Raw genomic sequence first — 6,000 nt, forward strand, 5'->3', positions numbered from 1 at the left:
TTTAGATTCGAAAATATGTGGCTCACCCATCCAGATTTTGTGAAAAAAGTGAAGGAATGGTGGGGTGAGGAGGAGAGGGGGGTAAGATGGAAGGGGATCAAGTTCCATAAGAAATTAAAAAGGCTGAGAGCCAAAATAAAAGAGTGGAATAGAGATCAGTTTGGTAGAATTGAGGAGCAAAAACTGTGCCTAATGTCTCGCATAGAGAACTTGGATGTAAAGGAATCTCAAAATGGGCTGACCGAGGAGGACAGAGTGTTAAGGAGACAATTGAAAAAGGATTTGGAAGAGGTGTTATTGAGGGAAGAAATCAGTTGGAGACAAAAAACTAGACACAAGTGGATTAAGGAAGGCGATGGGAACACTAGATTCTTCCATGATTTGGCAAATGAGAGACGAAGAAAAAATCCTGTGACCAAGCTAGAGATAGGAGAGGAGGTAATTACCAACCAGGATGACATAGCCAGAAAATTTGTGGACCACTTCAAATCGATTTATAGAAGACCTTTGAGTGAGAGAGCAGTCATGGAAAGGGTGGATTGGCCAAGAATTGAGGATGGAGTGGCAAGGTGGCTGGAAAGGGATTTTGAGGAAGAAGAGATTAAGAAAGTTGTTTTTCTAATGGATAGATCCAAGGCTCCGGGTCCAGATGGCTTTACGATGGGCTTTTATCAAGACTGTTGGGAGGTGGTGAAAGAGGATTTAGTTGAAGTTTTTAAGGAATTTGCAGACAATCACACTATAAGCCCTGGAATTAATGCCACCTTTTTGGCCCTGATACCTAAGAAGATTGATGCCAACCACCCAAAAGATTTCAGGCCTATTAGTTTGGTGACAAGCATCTATAAAATTCTGGCTAAAGTGCTCTCATTGAGGATCAAAATAGTCCTCCCTTCTATCATTAGTGAAACACAGGGGGCTTTCATTCAAGGGCGACAAATAACAGATTAGATCTTAATTGCAAATGAGTGTGTGGAGGAAATGAAAAGGTCTAGTAAGAGAGGATTCATTTGCAAATTGGATCTTGAAAAGGCCTATGATTTGGTGGACTGGAAGTTTCTATTAGAGGTTATGCAAAACTGTGGGTTTGGGGATAAGTGGTGTAATTGGATCTTTGGGTGTATTAGTACTTGTCACTACTCTATTCTGGTAAATGGTATGGTGAGGGATTTTTTTCTAGCTTGCAAGGGTGTTAGGCAAGGGAATCCACTCTCACCCTTCCTTTTTACATTAGTAGCTGAGGTGATTAGTAGGATCATTACTAAGGCTGACAGCGAAGATGCCATTAGAGGTTGGAGAATAGGGAGACACCAAGTTCCCGTCACCCACCTTCAGTTTGCAGATGACCTAATGATCTTTTGTGAAGGAGGTCTTAGCGAAAAGGTAGCAAACCTAAAGAAGCTAATAAAAGGTTTTGAAAGTATCTCTAACTTGAGAATAAATCTGGAAAAGAGCTGCATAGCGGGTATAAATTTGGAGGTAGGGGAGGTCGAGGCTATTGCGGAGTGTCTTGAGTGTTCCACTTCTGTTTGGCCTATGTCATATTTAGGGCTTCCTTTAGGGGCAAATCCTAGGGAGAGTAGATTTTGGACCCCAGTGATAGAAAAGTTTGAGAAGAGATTAGCCTCATGGAAGAGGAATTATATCTCTTTAGGAGGGAGAATTACCCTAATAAGAACTACCTTGGCTAACTTACCTACCTATTATTTGTCTGTTTTTAGGATACCAGTTAGGGAAGCTAGGAAACTGGAGAAGTTGATGAGAGATTTCTTATGGAAGCCGGGACAAGAAAAAAAGGATCACTTGGTTAATTGGGAAATTGTGTGCAGAAGTAAAGAAGAGGGGGGTTTGGGACTTAGGAGGGTAGCTAGAAAAAATCAAACCCTGTTAGGGAAATGGTTATGGCGATGGCCTTTGGAAAGAAAGAGATTGTGGCATGAGGTGGTGGGAAGCATTTATGGGAGGTCAGAGAATGGATGGGATGCTGGTGTATCGAGGCAAGCTAACCTAGCAACACCTTGGAAGGCTATTCACAACACCCTTCCTCAATTCCTCAATTTTATCAGGTATGAAGTTTGTTCTGGCAACTCTGTCCTTTTTTGGGAGGATATTTGGGTAGGAGACACACCATTAAAGGATTTGTTCCCTTCGCTTTTTTCTATTTCTTTGTACAAAAAAGAGGTGGTCTCAAAATTTGTCTCACCTTTGGGAACACCCTTAGATCCTACTTGGGATTTTGGGTTTCGTAGAGGTCTTAGGGATGTTGAAATTGATTCTCTTTCTGCTTTGCTTGGTTGTCTTAATCAAGTTTGTTTGGATCCCTCCAAGCCAGATAAGAGGGTTTGGACTCCTAGACCCAATGGAACCTTCACTTGTGCTTCTTTCTTCAAGTCCATCTCTCAACTTTATACTCCCAACCCTTTCCGTCAAAAGAAATTTGGTGTAGGCCAGTTCCCCCAAAAATTATGGCATTTTGTTGGGAAGTATTCCATGGGAAAGTTAACACTTTAGATAACCTACAAAAGAGAAGACCTTTCCTCTGTATTTCTCCTAATTGGTGTATCCTCTGTAGAGCTCACGGTGAGGATTGTTACCATTTATCAATATCTTGTCCCTTTTCTGCAAACCTTTGGGCTTGGCTATTTTCGTTGTTTGGGGGTAGTTGGAGTCTACCAATAGAAGTTCACATGCTCTTCAACCATTCTACCCTTTATTGGCCTACAAAAATAGGGAGAATTATGTAGAGATGTGCTAGTGCTGCTTTGATTTGGACTCTTTGGGAAGAAAGAAATCTTAGAATCTTTCAAGAAAAGGAAAGGAGCAGCCAAGATTTGAAAGACTGTGTTAAATAGGGCAATACATTGGCTGAAGACCTTGGAAATCTTTCATCAATTCTCCTTTAATGACCTCTGGAGAAATTGGTTAGCAATAGCGAGGTGTTCATCTCTAAAGGACAAATCAGTTACAAGTCGGTCTCCTCCATCCGAAGGCTCACTAAAGTTGAACTTTGATGGAAGTAGCATGGGTAATCCAGGTTTATCCGGAATGGGGGGTGCTTTGAGAAATGCGAAGGGAGAGATTTTGTTGCTTTACTCAGGTCCCTTGGGATTTGGGAACTCCATCAGGGCAAAACTCTTAGCTGTTGTACAAGGGGTGCAATTTGCAAACCAGCTGGGGGTACAACAACTAATAATTGAGGGGGACTCCAAAGTGGTGGTGGGTTGGTTGAAAAATTCTGAAGAGGCTATGTGGCGATACAAGAATGAAATGAAGAAATTTAGTTGGTTGAAAAGGAATATGTTGGTCACTGTACAGTGGGTGGGGAGATCAGCAAATACTTTGTCAGATATGTTAGCTAAGCAAGGGATAAATAGGGAAGAATTATTTTGGGCTCAGTTGTGATTCTTGTTTTTCTTTCCTAGTTTACTTGTAAGTTTCAAGGAGGGGCTGCAGCTCGCGCCTCTCGCTGGGATGATGTATGAACCTACTCTAAATTTGTTTCTGAATCAATAAATTTATTATTATTCATCAAAAAAAAAGGGGGATAGAATTAACTTTTGGAAGGACCCTTGGTGCTTGGAGGGTCCTCTGGCTGAAGCTTTTCCTCTCCTATTTCAGTGTGCTGCTAACCAAGATTCTTCAATGGCTGAGACTTATAACTTTTCTGGAGCTACTATTACTTGGATCCCCCTCTTCAGGAGAAACTTGTTTGACTGGGAGCTGGAAGAGATTGTGGAGCTGCTGGAGCTTTTACAGAAACAGAGGATAGATATAAATTTGGAGGATGAATGGAGTTGGAAATGGAATTCTGATGGTTACTTCTCTGTTAAATCCTTAGCCTTCAAGCTGAGCAGTTCAGGTTCTACGGTTTTTCCTGCCAATCAGATTTGGAATCCATCAAGTCCCTCTAAATCCAATTTTCTTCTATGGACAATGGCTCTAGATAAATGTCTGTCTAGGTCTAATTTGGAGAGACGAGGCATCCAGCTTCTGGACTCCTCTTGTGGTCTGTGTGGCATCCTCCCAGAAACTACAGACCACCTATGCATTCACTGTCCGATTTCCTCCTGGTGTGGGAGAATTTCCTGAAAGCTTTGAGTATCAGTTTGAGTTACGCCAAGGTCTGTCAAGGATCTGCTGTGTTGTTGGAAAATCAAAGGCTTAAATAAGAAGGGAAAATTAGTGTGGAAAACCATACCAGAAGCTTTTTTGTGGTCCATTTGATCTGAATGAAATAACAGAATTTTTTGTAAGAGAGTTAAAAGTCCAGAAGTGTTCTGTAGGCAAGCTGATTTCTTGGGCCTGTTACTCATGATTTCAAGCACCTGAAAACTTGCCTCAGTTGTTTAGAACTCAGTCTTTGTGGAGTCTGTAACTTGAGTTGTTCCTAGGTCTTCCCTTTGCTCTGAGCCTTGTTGTATCTTTTTCCTTCTTGAGAATAATCTTTTGTAATAATATGCAATTTTCTTTTTTCTTTTGAATTATAGTGACTTAGTAAGCGAATCATATCAAAGTAGTAAGACAATTATCCAATCACCAATTCCCTACTAGTTCTTTTAGGAAAATATTTTTTAAAAATTATGATGATTTAAATGAAATATTGAAAATTTTTAATAATATCCTTAGCTTTTTGCACCCCAACAACAGCCATGAACTCAACTTTCATTGAACCACCCTTCTCAATAGGCCCCAAAAACAAGTCACAAATGTTCCCACTCCTATCCCTAATCACTCCTCCAATTCCAAAGGGCCCCGGATTACCAAACTACTTCCATCAAAGTTAAGTTTCATCCAACCTTTACTTGGGGAGCCAAACCTCCAGGACCTTTTGATTCCTAGAAGAAGAAAGGGAAATCAACCCCCAGTTTTGAAATAAGTCTTCCACTGAGAAATCAGAGAATAGTTTCAAAGTCTTCACCCAATGAGCAACTCTAACTGTAACAGTCTCCAAGATTACTTACTTGCTTCTCTCTTTATCCTCAAAGATTCTTAAGTTCCTTTCCTCCCAAACAGTCCACACAATAGCTGCTCTAGCACACTTCCACAAAATTCTGTGTCTTTTTTTTGTACTTCTTATAAAGAATGGGCTAAAGAGACTTTCCAAACTAACAGGAGGGATCCACCTACAACCAAAGAGAGAGAAGAACCATTCCCAAATATAACAAACAAAAGGACAGGAAATTAAGAGATGGAAAGCACTGTCACCATTCAACTTTACACAAAATGCACCAATTTGGTCTTTTCTTTTGCAACAAACCACTCATGTTGATGCTCTCATGGTAAACTTCCCAACAGAAAGCACCAACTTTTGGGGGGATAGGGGCACACCAAACTTCTTTTACAGTGAAGGAATGGGATGGGGTAGAGACCACTAGTGAAGAGAAAAAGGATTTACAAGTAAACGACCCAAAGGGACTGAGATCCCACACCCATCTATCTTCCCCAAATTCATAAAAAAACCAGGTTATCCAAGATATTCAAAAGGCTAGACACTGAAGGGATTTCAAACTCTCTCAGGTTTCTTACAAACCCCAAGTTCCAACCCTCCCCAGAGGAAGAAGACCCAGAGAAATCAGACATAAGGTTTTCTTTAAGGCTTATAGAGCGTGCAAAGAAGGGAACGCAACTTTCAAAGGGAGATCCCTAGCCCACACATCTTCCTAGAATATGGTCCTATTATCAGAATCCAAGTCATACCTGATGTGCTCAAGGAATTGAGGAAGAATACCATGAATTACTTACTTTCCACAGTGTAGCTTGGTTGGCTCTTTGCAGAACAGCGGCATCCCAACCATTCCTAGAAAGCCCATGAATACTTGAAACCACTTTATGCCACAACCTATCATTCTACAAGGGGAAGCACCACAACCACCTACTTAAAAGAGCAAAGGTTTTTCTTCCTTACGTTTCCTAACCCCAACCCACCCACTTCTTTCCTTTTTACCACCTCCCACCTAATCAAATGATCTTTTCTTCCATCTCTTGGCTCCCACAAGAAGT

The sequence above is a fragment of the Nelumbo nucifera genome, chromosome 1 (assembly GCF_055504915.1).
Source record: "Nelumbo nucifera cultivar China Antique chromosome 1, China Antique-T2T, whole genome shotgun sequence".
Classification (NCBI taxonomy): Eukaryota; Viridiplantae; Streptophyta; class Magnoliopsida; order Proteales; family Nelumbonaceae; genus Nelumbo; species Nelumbo nucifera.